At 44.0% G+C, this 16,657-nt stretch overlaps 1 protein-coding gene across 2 annotated transcripts in view; it reads right to left on the bottom strand.

Annotated features, from left to right (window-relative positions):
- The window catches only part of bahd1 (bromo adjacent homology domain containing 1), a 31,577-nt gene extending 20,485 nt beyond the window's left edge, over positions 1-11,092 (bottom strand). For both annotated transcript variants that reach the window (XM_042072567.1, XM_042072566.1), the window contains exon 1: positions 10,645-11,092. The gene's annotated coding sequence lies outside the window, so the exon portion shown is untranslated. The remainder of the gene's footprint in view (positions 1-10,644) is intronic.
- Between the last annotated feature and the right edge of the window lie 5,565 nt (positions 11,093-16,657).

Genomic DNA, 16,657 nt, shown 5'->3' with positions numbered 1-16,657 from the left:
CAGTCTTGGCGCTGACCTTAGTGCTGAAATACAGTCGCGCAGCATAGCTTAGCTATCCATAGTTGATCTATTACCAAGGAGTTTCATACGCAGCGGTGACACTAAGAATTACAAATGTGCCACAAACTGTAATCTAGCATACACTTACAACTACAACAGGGGTGCATTATCTTAGTAAAAATTTGTGAGATATTGCTATTCCAAAATGTCCGTCACTACAACATTACAGATGCTGAATTCACTCACTCACGTCAACATTGGAGGATAAGGGTCCACACCTGACATGCTGTTAAATAACTTAAGCTAAATTATTTGGGACAAGGTATACAGAAATGGAGAACACTGGGTGATGTCTAATGGTTCTCCATTTTCACCAGAGCCTTACCACTGCACCACCACCTAAAGGAGAAAAAAAAAGATTTCACCTTGACATCTACAGCTTCAGAGGTTCTCACTGAGGCAGCCAGTGCCGTGCATAACTATTCAATAGGAACAATTGCAACGGGAGCAACTACACCACATCTGTCAGAGCTTACTATTCATAGCAGCTGTTCCTTTTAAATGCTTGATAAATGTATGAAGTAGAAATGATACATCTTTAATTTACACTGAGGATTTCAAAGGTTTATATACGGAAGCTGTGACTACATCTACAACAACTACACCTGTCATGTCTTGTAGAACACCCCACCATCGTTCCTTTCTTTAAAAAAAAGGAACAGTCTTAAATAGCCAGCAAGATTACAAAATACCTCAAAATGTCCAGGGGGACTTGGGAGTAAGAACATTACACTGATTGTGAGTGACAAGGGAAGCTGGCAGAGTCATTTAACAAAGCCTGTTAATTTTTGGTGGATGATCTCAACCTTTGCAGTGCTGTCAGAGGCACAAGGTGACAATCCGGGGGGATTTTGGCACTCGTTACGATGTGTGAGACAGCAGGAGACAGCGACATGGACCAGACACCAAGGCCGGTGTTGTTAGAGCCGGGCCGGCATGTCTGACTGGCAGGATATTTCACAGGTACCGTGAAGTGTCACGTCTCTATGGCTGTTTTACATCATTAGTCAAGATGACAAAACTCAGGATGGGGGGCGGGTGGGTGATTGTCACTGGCTTTCATGCACTGAGATAGGGGTGGTGAGGACAAAAATGGAGTGATGGATTTATGATCACACAAGGCAGTGGAAATGGCAGTGAAAAGGCAGAGGCAGGCTTCTCATAGCTTTGTGGAAATACTGCTTTTGTGGCCCCTGTCAAGCGCGTCTGCAGCCAACGACCTCTGTCTAGCCAAGAGCATATAGGTCACCCACCTGACCATCACCCAAAGGGGGTGACCAGAAACAGACACGTCAGTGCACACAGGTCTTTGACCTCATCTTACCACTGAACACACACACACACAAACACGTGCATGTCTGCCTCCACACAAAGATAGACAGACACAAAAATACACACACACATACACGCACACACATTCCAAGTCTCTCTGTTGCTCAAGCTACTTTGTGTGTGTGTGTGTGTGCGTGTGTGTGTGTGTGTGTGTGTGTAGGCTGGGAGGTGTAAAGACAAACCCAGTCCATTTCCGTTTGGTGATCATCACGACACACACAGTGACAGCTCCATGCCACCCATCTGCATGCTGACATTTAACGCAGCGACGGCCGGGGACGAGGGAACAGATATTTAAGACGCGCTGCTGACGCTCGCCCACTGAGTCACCTAACTCAGACGACAGACCCCGGCGCAGCGGTGTTGACTTGAACGCGACGTTCCTCCGCAAACAACAACAAAAAAAAACACATTGCTCTGGGATGAACTTCAAACCACACACCACTACCCCCGACCCCCACCCCCAAAAAAACTCAGCCAGCTGTCAGCCAGTGTGCCGTTAACAACCCACACTCAGGTGATCTCCCCACCGATGAGGCTCCGTTCGCTCGTCAGGAAGCCCTGCTCACGTTCTCCTTTCAGCATCCTCGTCCTCCCATGGAGTCGGTGGCACTTTCAGCAGGTTGGCGCGCAAGAGCCCATCTTAATGCCCTCAACACTGTCAGGCTGTCAAGGTAATTTACAGAAAACAGCCGGAGTGCGCTCCTGACCACGGGAGAGATTTTCTCTTTTATGATAGCTTTGACCTCTGAGGTGACAGTCGCGAATGAACAGCACTTAACGCGGTCAAGAACTCACCATTCTCCCCGTAATCCTATTTGCTATTAATCTGCTTGATAAGACGATATGCATCAATTAGGTGATGAAAACAACTGCCTTGGGGTCCTACATATTCAGTGGCTTAGATCTCACACAGAAATAGCTCTGCGATCCTTTCTATTTTTTCTCCCAGGTTTGATCTCAAGCCAGCATGGCTGCCAGACGGTGTTCTATGAAAAGAATCACAAATTAGTGTGTGCTTTCATGTTTGGCCATAGGAATGTACACTCTCTAGAGTTGTATCCTTGGCTTGGTTTTATCAAGCGATCAGGTGTGTCTTCACACACAGCCATTCAGCGGGAAAAAAAAGACCATGGAGAAACTGACTGGTCAAGAATGCCAGTGGTTTACAGTAACACAACTCAGGTAGCCAGATTGACCTTCCTGTTCAGTGGCTATGGACGATGTTTGAGGAGTGAAAGTGATCCGGTGGAGTTCATCCTGAAAGGTCTGGTTGGAACTTCCCATCTACATATTTAGCCCTCTTGGATGGATAGCTTTATGAACTTTCAGTTTTGATTTTTGGAAAACCAGTTCACTGATAAATCAGACTGACCCTTAGCTCACCCCTTAGCAGTAAATGCCAGTAGATCAGTTCTTAGTCATCTCTAGAGGTCAGTGGCTGTGAACTCTGAAGCTTGCAAACACATCTCAATCCCCCCAACCCCCACCCACACGCACACAACTTTCACCGAAACAAACACACAAATGTACTCTCCTGTCAGGCACATTTCATATGACTGTTTACATGACCTGTAAACAGTTAAATATATTTATGTTCCAGTCCCCCCGTTCCGCTACTCAAGTACAACGACTCGACACACTCCAATCAGCTCTGTAAATGATACTCTGAATGTGCCTCTGATATACACTAAGGAGCAATGCCTCCTGAATACAACACAGAGGTGGAGACACAGATAAATGCTAACGGAGGAATGTGTACAGAGTGCTCGCAATGTATTCATTATGTAAATAGAGAATTATTCTGTCACTCAACGAGTGGGTCTGTCAGCAGCAGTATCATTTAAATAAACACTCAGCGGCCAAATTCTGCTGTGATTTCCTCACCCAGCATAAGCATTCAGAGTCGGCCTGCGAGATAACATCTTCTATATTTACGTCTAAGACAACAGTTTATGTTGAATGACAAACCTATTCAAAAATGTAAATAAACACAAGTGCCAAGAAGTAATAATACATTGTTACCTTGATAAAAACTCTGACAAAAATTGCTTTATGAACTCTGTAAACATTAAAGTAAGAACCATATAATTACACAGTAATAGCACTACTTACTGAGTGCAAGTTTACAGATTCTAACTCCCTTGATGCAAATGATGGTCATACTTACATAATCAGACAATCAGACCCTTTATAAGTAAAAAGACAATTGAGACCATAGACACAGTTCATGTTCATTGAACATGCATACCAGATGACACATTTAAACCAGCAGAAAAAAATAATTGTGCCTTTGCACTGAGATCTGTAATATGAAAAGTTACTAGGGGTGCGACGGATCACAAAACTCATGGTTTGATTCGTATCATGGTTTTGAGTGACGGATCGGATCATTTTTATCGGATCGGATCTTTTTTTTTTTTTTTGAGCACAGAAAAGGGAGAGAGAGAGAAATATAGGCTAACTTTGCTTTCTATTTAGATGTAAGACTCACAGAACAATGTGGATTGAATTTCACAGCAGTTCCACCTCTTCGCCTGTATCCATGACGGTCACTGTCAACTAAATGCCGATCATTATAAGTTTGTAACGGTTAAGCAAAGTAGGAAGTAACATTAGGAATCCCTGATCATTGTGATGAATATACGCCCATGAAAATGTTGGAAACATTTCCCATTGGAGAGAACCCAGACCCCCTTCACAAAGTGAAACAAAGTGAGCAAATCTGGTGAAACCAGGCTAACTGTCAACTGGTTTAAACCAGTGAAATGCTTTCTCTTTCTCTTTTCATGGTAACTCAGCATCGAGATGTTGGGAATTATTACTTTAACAAGTAACCAGTAACACTGTATTTCATGTAGGCTATGTGCCAAACCATTAAGAGTGGTCCAAGCGGGTCACAGATCAACATTGATCCGTTGCACCCCTAAATGCTACACTATAATGAGCTCAGCCTACCGCAGTTAAGTGGACCTTGTGACTTGTGACTAAAACATAACTGATAGGGGAAGCGCTGTATGTGTTTATGTGCATGTGTTTGAGTATGTGTGTGTGTGTGTGTACGTCTTGTACTTTCATTTGTTCGAGTTTGTTAGGAGACACTTGGGGGTGACAGTTTGCCACCTCTGATCAGATAGGAAATGGCACAGGCAGGCTTGTTAGCTGCTGCACGTTGCAAGTCGTCTTCAAAGAGACACGGGGTACAGGAGGAGAGGCGACAGGGACTGCTCAGGAGGAGTGTGCTACAAGGTGCCAGAGTAGGCCCGTTCAGTGTACGTACGGCACTACATGTCCTGTCAAATCACACATCTGTTTATTTTGTGACTTCCTTGCTTGGTTCGTCTCTTCCATTCGCTCGTTTCTCTTTTCTTCCACTGTTCCTTCCTTCGTCTCTGTCCTTCCTCCGTCCCTTTTTTCTTTCCATCCTTTCCTGTTTTTCCCTTCGTTCCATTTCCTTTTTATCCTTCCTTCCATTCTGTCTTCCTTCCTTTCATTCTGCCATTCTCCCATTCTTTTTCTCTCTTTCTTTCTTTCTTTCTTTCTTTCTTTTTTCTCTCTTTCTTTCTTTCTTTCTTTCTTTCTTTTTTTTCTTTCACCCCCGCTTACCCTAGATCATTTATCTCATGGTTAAAAACAAAACCAAGTGGCACTTAGTCTTTGACACACACATTGATGATGAAGTGGTTTCTTGAGATGGAGGTGGCTCACACATCTCTCTCCATCTCAAGGACATCCAATGGCCCGTTGTGCTGGGAACCACTCTACTCTACCTACGCCACCTCCATCTGTGGACGCACAACCTCTTCATGCCAGACATGCACAAGGACGTGCTGGTTGTTCTTTCTTTATTTTCGTCACTCTTTCTCTCCCTCTCTCTCTCTCTCTCTCTCTCTCTCTCTTTCTCTCTCTCATTTATCCCCCTCTCATAAATGGGATTTATTGCCCTCTTCATGTAAACAGTCAATCGAGAGCGATAACCCAGTGAAGAGGATTCTTCTTCGCTCCGCTCTCATCCACCACAGCTGCGTACAGTACGAACCAACAGCTGAGCTGGGTTTTGGTGACAACCAACCGCCTCCCCTACCCACCCCCACACCTCCTCCTCGCCTCCTCCTCTGTCTCCTCAGCCACTGACACCAACACAGCCCCCCCCCCCCAGCCCCCTGCACAGAACCCCCCTCTCCTCCTAACAGACCAGTAAATCTCCCAGCTGTGTCTTTGGCCCGGGCCCAGGTGGTGTCTGATGTGTTTAAGGGTTTTTTGGCCATATGAAGTGAATTATCTGCTACAAACAACTGTGTGGGCCAGCCTGAAAAATGCCCCGGACGGGTGACTTAGTTGTAGAGACAGAATCATAACACACACATGCACACACACACACACACACAAATACACTCGTACACACGCACAGACATGTACAGATAAATGTGCTGCACACCCTGACACAGATGTACACACACCCTGACAAAGACACAGACATACATAAACACATGAACACAGACACAAACAGATTAACACACATGCACACGCCCTGAAACAGACAGACAGACACACACACACACACACACACACACACACACACACACACACACACACACACTGCGGTGGTGAGCGTGACGCTGAGGTATTAGGAGCTACGGAGTAGAAACAGCTTTCTCAAGTGAGGCGAGAGATTTTTCACAGTTTGCTTTCTCTGGAGGATTCTCTTCACGATAAAAGGCAGCAGTGGGGGAGTGGGGGACTGGAGGGGGGGTGTGTAGACCCAGTGATTCCACTACTCAGGCAGGCAGGCAGACAGGCTGTATCACAGTAGCACAGCACAGCTCAGCGCAACACAACGCGGCGTAGTGCAGCTAAGCACAGCCCCGACACGCCACGGAACAATGATTAAAACAAAACACGCCACTTCGCATCGTCCCACTCGGGCCAAACCCGACACACACCAGCGCCCTCTAGAACAGCACAGCGTGACAGAGTCAGGAACAAGGGGTGGGTGGAGGGTTCCTCCACCACCTCCACCATGTCCCAACTCCCCCAGGGGAAAACGATCTCTTCCACTTCCATACTGTCCACTCAATCAATCACTAATTCACAAAATAGCACTGTTCACAAAATCACACTGAGCGCTGAATCTGCACCGACACTTGAAGGCAAATAACACATGGGACTTTGACATACTGTCGGTCTTGTTTTCTCACTGAAACCCAAGGAGGACTAGTACATGAGTAAATCATTGCCTTACAGGGGATTTGAGAATGTAAGTGAGACACCATGTAACAGTGCCTTCTTTGCATACTTAACACTTTTACTGAGGAAATCTGTGTGCCTAAGGTGATGGGCAAATACCTTTAAAAATCTATAATTTGCCCATTTAAGGGACTAATATTGTATATCAAGGGAAGTACTGGCAAATTAAAGAGCAACGACAGAGCATTTGTCATAAGGAAATGGGCGTAAAATGGCTGTAGCACAGCAGCCCCCATTGTAGTTTGAGAAGGTTATGGACCATTAGTCTAAATGCCAATTTGCTGAGCACAAGCTGCCGTCTGTGTGGTTGGTGATCACAGATGATTTGCTCAGCACAAGATGTCCTGCCGTATAAACGCAACGTGTTTCGTTCGATGAATCAGCCGTAAGGTCACCATCTATATGCAACTCGAGAGTCTGTACTAGCGTTTGGGTTCGTTACTGCCATAGTGATGATGTCATGGGCCTGTCCGCCTCCTGAGCTACAGTAACTCCACTCTCTGTTTCTCTCTCTCTCGCGATTTTATGGTCTTAATTTGTAAAAAGGCCACCAAGATCAGCTTGATCCATTTGGCTATCCTCAAAGCCATAACAAGCACTTATGTCCCTGCACAAACAAATATTTGATGCCTCCTAACAATGTTTAGCATACGCAGGACATTGGGCAAACAGCCGTACTTTGGAGGTTATCAGGGAATGACCATGAAAGCCATCGTCTACTTCATGGCCCCAATCTGACAATGATCTAGTAGCGTAAGGTAAAATTGGATTTCACGGTCCGGCAAGCAGCGCAGCTCCACCGAGATCCCTCATTAGACAGCTCTCGGAGAAAAGTAAACACAAGCCCGGATTCAAACATTAACTCAGCTTGTTTCCAAACATTGCCTACCATACACAAGAGCATGTATGCCTCTCCCTGCCCCACCACCACTCCAACTCCTAAATTTAATCAACTACATCCATCCGAAGAGAAACGGGAGGCAAGTTTACACTCTTATGTTTGTATTCTTTTGCAAAAGCCCCCGCAACCTAGTGAGGTCAAAGCTGGGGGGGGTTGGGGGGGGGGGGGGATATGTGGTATGACGGCAACTCTAATGACTCTTCACATTAAGGACTGAATCAAATGTCCTGACGAGTTCAACTTTCAAGGCTTTCATAAAGCTAATCCAATAATTATAGCCCATTAACACTTAAATTAATTTCGGTGATGAGTGCTGGACTCGCCTATACAGTGACACACTCTTCAGGCAGTTTTAGGATTCCACACACACACACACACATACACACACACAAATGCTTTTCTCTGGTCAGCTGGCCCTTCGGCAGTCTGTCAGCTAGCGCAAGAAAGCACAATTGTACTGAAAAACACAAAGACTTCTTGTATCTTTTATACAGTGTTTTGCACAACATTACAGAGGATCCTGGGACATGGTCATGCAGTGGACTGGAGACTAGAGTGACCTCGGGAGCGGCCCTACGACAGGGCGACTTTCTACAGCAGTGAAAACGAATCAACACTTCTTGGCAGAGGGCAAAGTGCAAAGATCGTTCAGCGTCACCTCGGAACCTACACCCGCCACAGCACTGGGTGGTCCTCTTTCTTTTCCACAAATAACATATGCTCAAGGGGGAACACGCATACACATGTGTGTACGCGCATGCATAGCAAACACACAGATAAATACTCTCTCAGGAGTGTACTCACACATGTACGCACCTACAGTAACACACAGACACACACACAGACACAGACACACACACACACACACACACACTTACTTACTTGCGCTAAGTTACAATGCCAAAACAACAGTGTTAAACTCAAAGAGAGGACTATCAATTACTTTAAATCTGCCGAATGAACTCAAAGCTTCTCCAAAACATAGGTCTTACTTGGCCTTTGTAATGACATAGCTGACTAACTGGCCAAAAAAATGTAATAGGCTTCTAAGAAGTATCCGTGGTGTATTATTACACATCATTTTCATTCATGGACTCAGAGGAGAGTTTTCTTGCCAAATTGGAACTGCTCTAGTTCAACAGAGAAAAAGAGAGTGAGGGGGGGGACACTCAATATACAGGAGGTAATTTTCTAATGTACTTGCTGCATTAATGGAACTGAAATGGAATTGACACCCGACCTCTCTGGGTAACTGCCACATTTTAAATAACCAACAGGACACCACCTCTGCCGCCCCTGGCTCCTCGAAAAGCGGAAAGGAGAGCAGCAGGACTTGCCAGCGGGGCACTTTTTTGCCGGGGTGAATAGGATTATGCACTGGCTTCATGTATGGTTTAGGGCTTTTATTCATAATGGATTACAAATGAGCAGCGAAATTTATTTGAGTCCACTGTAAAAGGACGCGGCGTGCGCGGTCTGAATCTGATGAGAGCCCACGCATCTGGAAATGGCCTGTGCGCTATTATGTTTGTCAGGAATTATTTATTATCCATTAAAAGACAGACCGCCTCAGTAATGACGACCTTCGGTCACGCTGCTGCTTGTGCTGAAGGAAGGGGGGAAAAAACATTGTTATCGTAAAGATTGATTAGTTGCCACTGTCTGACTGCTTTGTTGTTTCATACTGCAGTTTGCACCTTCAGGACCTTGATAATTAGTATCATGTTGGTTTGTGCTCTTATAAGTGATCAAGAAAGGGTTAAACACAGCAGAGAACAACACAGACACACACAAACACACACACACATACTGTTTATCTCTCAATCGTTCTCCATCTTTCTCCCTCAAAAAAGAAACTTACAAACACAATTACTCACACATAGCCATTGTACTGCCACTCATATTGTTTATCCTTCTCTCAATCGTTCTTCTCTCTCTCACACACACACACACACACACACACACACACACACCAACTCTGCCTTTATGTGGGAATATGGTTTGTGTGCACCCATTCTAGATTTGTCTCTTTCTAAGTGTAGTCTCTTTCTCTGTTTCTCTCTCTCACACACACACACACACACACACAGAGGGAGAGAGATAGAGAGATGTCAATCAAATGTATTGGTTTATTAAAGTAAAGTACTAAAGTTACAAAATAAAAATAAAACTGGTAACACTGTCTGAACCCAGTATCCATAAAGAATTATAAACATAGGTATATTCATAAGGTTACAAAACATTCACAAAGCTATAAAATGATTGACATAAGTCTTTAACTATTTAATTACTAGTCTTGACTGCACTTCTAAAGTGTTATGGCTTGCAACTTGGTATCACAATGCATTAAGCTATACAGCTCATTTAAACTCTTTAAACTCTGTAATGCCATCATTTATGTGATCATTGCCACTTTCAAGAGGTGAAAGAAGCTAGTGCATTACAGTAATGATAGCCTACCATGCGGTTTGACTCCCCATTAGGAGGAATTATGATTACTTTATATATATATAAACCCTTCATGAAAAGGTCTATAATACTTGCCATGCCATAAAATCATGTTTGTTCACAAAATGCCTTTTGCTTATGAGTGGTTCAGAACAGCTTGCAGTTGATAATTTAGGTTTGACCTATTCAATACCGATATTCGATAAGCTAACAGCTTTTTAACCACTACACAAAGCAGAACCAGAACCGATAAAGAAGCGCCCACATACAAGACAGAAAAAGAGCAGGGTGTATGTGTGTGTAGAGTGGGGAAGCAGCTGATGTTCGATTCAACCTGATCGCTCGCTATAGTGAGTGAGGATGGTCTTAGAGAATCAGCGTGTGAAGAAAACGGTCAAAACATGGCAGTACTCTCTCTGCAAACATGCATTTAGTGAACTTCTCACTCCTAAGAAGATGCCGCGATAGCCTACAACAACACATCTAGGTTACTACCTTGCGGGCGGGCGCAACCAGCAAGCCAGATATGAATCGTCTTTAGAACTGCCACCGTAACTTAATATCCCTTTTAAGAGGCGTTAAAGTTTCCATACAAGTATCCAAGAGCTTCCTACAAGACAATGTAACGAGGATACCATTTGGTTATCGACACATACCTCAATGCCAAGCTCCGTGTGCCATGGGTGTAGATGTTTTTATGGATATGAAAACATAGGCTGGAGTGAGTTGCGTCGTAGTATCTGTATCCAGTTGAGTTGAGCCGAGCCTCTAGTCCTTTACGGATCGGCAACTAAATGTACAAGGTCTACTCTGTCTTCATTCTTCGTTGCGCTCACTCAAAACTCAGAAAACACAAAGACAAGTATTCAGAGGTATTAATTACTGAGAAACACTCTCGGTTACTTTTATCGAACCATGTTTTTTTTACATAATAGCATCATCCTCCGCTCTCTCCGTGTTGACGCATCACATGGGCAATATGGAGTTCTTAAAGGGCCACGCACAAGTGCAAAAACGAAATAAAAAGTGTGGCAGTTTACAGTACAAACGAGGGAGGCTACATTAACATAATACGCCCATGGATTGTCCCGTGATTGGCAGATGCTTACCCAGTCAATTTAGCATCATTTGATGTAAAGGCTTAGATAGTTTTAATAGACGTTGGTTGGTGGCAAACAAATGATGCACCTGCTGACAAAGAAAAGGGGTGCAAACAAAAGAAAAGGTTGACTGTGTCTTTGTGCTTCGGACTGCTGAGCTGAACTACTAGTGTCACCCCTCTGGCAAGTGCTTTTGGGTTGCCTTGCGAAAACCAGACCACTGGACGAAGCCACCTTTTGACACACCTAATGTGAACTCATCAGCACTCATTAGGATGAGTTCCCCTTGTGGATCCTATGTGTGCATAGTCTAATGATCATGGCATAAAGGACAACGTTATAAAAATGCCTGTGAAAGTAAGATAGAAAGAAAGAAAAAAGCATCAGAGAGCAAGGTGAAGGTGGACTTTGAGGAGGACAGGAGGTTCCAGGGGAACAACATAAGATCTAATTTTGCCAAATGAAGATGGTAAAGGACTAAGGAGGAACAGTGGAATTTGTGAAATAAAGGACAAAACCATAAATTATGTAATTAAGGTGTCTTTAGAATACTAGCAACTTTGAAAAAAATAATAATAAAGCAGAACAGTGTAAGAGGACACAGTGAATTAGTTTCTGATCTCTTTCTCTCTGTGACAGTGACCCAGTGGTGTAGTCTATGTGATATGCAGGACTATGCAGTATACCAACTTAAAAAGCATCACCTTCTCAGTATACCCGCTAAAAATAGGCAAGGATAACATTTGGATCACAGCTATACCCACTACAGCTAACTAGACTACACCACTGCCATGGCAGGCGTGCACCAAAGCCCACACTTTTATACTGGTGGGGACTCAGGCAGTAGTGACGACGCCGGCACTTTCTGCCACTGCTGCAGGCTGCTGAGAGAGGCACAAAGGCACACAAGTCAAATGCCCTGTAATCTGAGAGTGGAGGACATCAGATGTAATATACACAGGCGTGTATGTGTGAGTGTGTGTGTATAATGTGTGTGTGTTTGTGTCTGTGTCTCAAGAAATGAGCATGTATGTGTATGTGCATGCATGCATCTATGTCTCTGTGTATGTGTGTGTGTGTGTGTGTGCTTGTGTCTGTGTCTCAAGAAATAGGTTAATGAGAAGCTATGGGGCAATGTATTGATTGTATTTGTGATGTCCTGTAATGTATGCTGTCTTTACTGTAATAAGTTGAGATACTGTATCCTTAATTCTGTTTGTACTGATGCTGAGGATAGAAAGTATCACCTAGGCTTTATATGGTTGTGAAACATATTGACTTTGACATTTAGGAAAGAAGTGCTGAATTTCACTTACGAGCATGGGGCTTCAACCTGAGTGTCTAGAATGTGAATAGGAAGCATTCATTCAAAATGAATCGATCCTAGGCATGTGTCATCAGGATGTCTATCATCCTCAGTGTGTGCTGACAGCAAACACCCCAAAATAGAGTAGTCTTAGCTGTACATATTTTGACCACTGCATGGTGTTGCCACCTGAATATAGAAAAATAAAATAAGAGATGATAGATAGATAGTTAGATAGATAGATAGATAGATAGATAGATAGATACTTTATTGATCCCTAGGGGAAATTCAAGGTCACAGTAGCATACAGACATACACACACACATTCACTAACAGCAGAAAAAGTAATTAAAAGTATATAATATAAAAAAACACAACTAAGCAATAAGGACTGTAGAAGATAAAGAATATACTAAATATACTAAAATACAAATTATACTAAATAAAACTTAATCTAAATCAATTCTAAAAAACAGTATCCACATAGTGGGTGATTAATCAATCAGGTACGCTTGCAATGACTGAAGCAGGGACTGAGCCTGTGGTCCTCTGTGCATAAGGTAAGGTAAGGTGCTCTTTGTGAATGAGTGTCATGGTGATGTTGCAAATGAGTAAGTCAAACAGTGCAACAGTGCAAGAATAAAGTCTATGTATAAATAACTATATTAAGAAAGGTATAAGTGTGGTCACAGTTCGGCTGTGGCATGGAGGGAGGGGTTGTGCATATGTGCTAATAAAGCACGCAAACAGTGAGGCAGAAGACAATGGTGAAGTGGCTAGTGGACAGACAGTTCAAGACATGGAGGTGGTAAAGAGGCAGACAGACTATGAGGAGAAGTCCATTTCTCCTCTTCCCTTAAGTGATGCATTGAACAGTTCAATGGCCCTGTGGATTAATGACTTCCTCAGTCTGTCTGTTGTGCAAGGCAGTGAGCGAAGTCTCCAGCTGATCAGGCTCTTCTGCTTCGTGGACACCTCAGCAGGCACAGGCAAGGAGGCGTCAGGCGGGGGCAGGGCGTGAGGTGGTGATGGTTTAGGTCGTTGGGCGTGAGGTGGTGATGGTTTAGGTCGTTGGGTGTCACCAGGATGCAGAGCTGGAGAGACTGGGAGGCTGGGAGGTGGGGATAGGGCAGGCACGCAAACAAGAGCAGTGTCTGAGTCTGCAGGGGGTGGTGGACAGACCACTCCCATTGGAGCTGGAGCAGGGCAGTCAAACCTGTTGTAGAAGTGGTTCAACTGGTTCGCCCTGTCCAGGTCCCCCTCCACAGAGCTGCTGCTCTTCTTCAGGCCAGTTATAATTTTCATGCCGTCCCATGCCTCCTTCATGTTGTTTTCCTGCAACTTCTGTTCCACCTTCCTTCTGTAGTCCTCCTTAGCCTCCTTCAGCTTGACTTTGAGTTCCCCTTGCACGCGCCTCAGCTCTGCCATGTCCCCCTCTCTGTACGCCCCCATCTTTTTCCTATTAAGAAGGGTCTTGACATTGCTGGTTATCCAAGGCTTGTTATTGGGAAAGCAGCGTACAGTTCTGGTGGGAACAACAATGTCCATACAGAAATTCAGGTAGTCATGGTGCACTGTGTGACCTCCTCTAAGTCCTCTCCATTCTGTAACACACTCCAGTCAGTGCACTCAAAGCAGTCTCTCAGAGCCTCATCCGCTTCAGGTGTCCACTTTCTGAAGGTGCGTGTGGCAGCTGGTAGCCTCTGTACTTTGGGCTTGTACATTGGCTGGAGATGAATGAGGTTGTGGAAGGGGGGTTTGCACTGTATGCATTCCTCATGTTTGCATACATGAGGTCTATTGTCCTGTTTTTCCTTGTGGAGTGTGGAATCCAGTGTTATGTGATTGAAGTCGCCAGAGATCACAAAAAAGGCATCACTGTGTTGGGTTTGAAGCCTTGCGATTGTGGAGTGGATGACGTCACATGCTGTATCCGGGAGAGCTCGAGGTGGATGTACCGCAAATCAGTACAAAATATGACCATCGCTCAGTCCTGCACATTCTCTCCGCAAAAATAAATCACGCTTGTCAATTTGTCTCCATCTCCTATTCCAACCCCTACTCTTGCAACTTATGTGTATGTAAATGAGTGTGTGGATAGTGTGTGTTTGTTTTTATGTATACGCGTGTTTCTGATTGTGTTCCCGTATGAGTGTGTATGTCTTTCAGTCTCCCGGGAATCGTTGACACAAAATTACTAAAGACAAAAAAATAAAATATCTGGAAGAAAAGAAACTCTGACTAAACCTATGACCGCTACGCTAACTACCCTAGTGGCGGTCATAGGTAACACACCCCCCCCATGTCTCCTCATTCCCTCCTGTAACTGTACCTTTATGTGGTATGTCTGGTTCATAAAATGCATCGTGGAACATTTTGCATATCAGTACTGACATTGAAATTACATTGTACCTTTTGTCTGAGACAGTGTGCGTGTGTGTGTGTGTGTGTGTGTGTGTGTGTGTCTGAGCCTGTGTGTTAACTTAGACGATCCAATACTTGGCTCAAAGAAATCATGTTCATTTATGATACAAAACATTTCACAGCAGAAGGTGTTGTGGTGCTTTGGTTATTACGTGGATGGCAGAGGCTCAGTGAACTAGATGAGAGACGAGGAACTGAGGATCAGAATCCTGATGAAAGCCTTTCTGCTCGTACAAGATGATTTTGCTATTCCCCACCCTCCTTCCATTCAAACACAGACATTCCATTTTGAGACTATTCATTTTGAATATGACTGAATCAATATCACACAACTACAAGCAGTCCCACAGCAGTCGCAACCAGTGCTGGTACATAATATGACCACCACACAGCACTACACTAACACCCAAATATGTCCAGTCAAGCTTATTTCTAAAAGCCATTTAATACACAGAGGTCATTCAATGTACTTTAAACAAGAGCAAACAGTAAGAACTATAATTCTTGAAGTAGCTCCGAACTGTGCGTGCACACATATATTTCCTTACAGGTCCAAAAATGCCTGACCAATCATAGTCATAGTTCCCCTAGTAGAGTAATTAAAGGTGCTCTAAGCGATGCTGGGTAATGCCACTTCTGTTGACTTTCAAACAAAACAGAGAGCTAGCTCGCTACTTCCTCCCCCTCCTTTCCGTGCTGCTCCCGTGCAATTGAAACTCTTCTAAACGCGCATCTTGTCTGTGATTTGCTGGAACAGTTTAATATGTTTTAATGGGCTAGGTTTGCCCTTTTTTTTTTTCTTGCCGTTTTTGGAGCCTGGGCTGTCCACAGAGATCACATTTTTTTACAGTGTATTCAGGACATAAGACAGCTAGCGGTTGGTTAGGTGATGTTTGCAGTAAGTGACATAAAATGTTTTAGCCTAAAAAATGTGGCATCGCTTAGAGCACATTTAACACCCAAATAGTTAACACTCAGAGTTTCAGAGTTACCCGGTAGAGCTGTAACGCCCAAACTGTAAAGAATGAGCCATTACACTCTTATACTATGCCCGTTCTGTCTATTCTGTTTAGAATGACAGGACGGCTACCGGTACTTCACAGAATCCCTCTTTGCTCAGCTAAGGACAGCAATAATACTACAAGGAACAATATCGAAAGATGCCACCAAACCCTTAAAGGTGCCATGTATAATGTCTGCCAAAAAATCAATTCATACTCCACATTCCATAAAAGATGGGGGCTGTATACCTCCAGAAAGTGAGTTGGTCTACCCTAGAGTAACAACCGTGAAACGTATATTGCAGTTTGGCTGGCGGTTATGTTGCCCACATACTGCCTCCCATGGCTGAAACTGGTATTATGACACCTGTCGGGCTGTGGCTAGTAATTTAGCATGCTAATTCAGGTTGATATCTCTGCAGCACTATACCTTGTTAATTTTTTAATGACATCATCGCCCTTATTTCTTCTCATTCTTTTGATGCATGTAGCTCATTTTTTGGATATTTTTACCTCAATTCTTACACATGGCACCTTTAAGGTAGCCATGAAGACTTATGCTGTTCAGAATCCTGGAGATTGGGATGTAGCGCTGCCACTCTTGTTGTTCACCCTCCGAGACTCTGTTTGTGAATCCATCGGCTTTGTGTTAGTCTTTGGTCATGAGGTGAGGGGTCTCCTGAAGATGATTAAAGAATGGCTTATTAAAGAGCCGGATAAAGAGAATGTCTTGCAGTATTTGGCCAAGTTTCGCAACTGGTTGCCTGATGTTTATCAGGTGGCCCGCAATAATCTCAAAGGCGCCCAACTACACAAGAAGATGAACCCGTATAACAAG

This window comes from Alosa sapidissima, chromosome 19, assembly GCF_018492685.1.
Source record: "Alosa sapidissima isolate fAloSap1 chromosome 19, fAloSap1.pri, whole genome shotgun sequence".
NCBI lineage: Eukaryota > Metazoa > Chordata > Actinopteri > Clupeiformes > Clupeidae > Alosa > Alosa sapidissima.
This window is presented reverse-complemented; position numbering and strand designations above follow the sequence as displayed.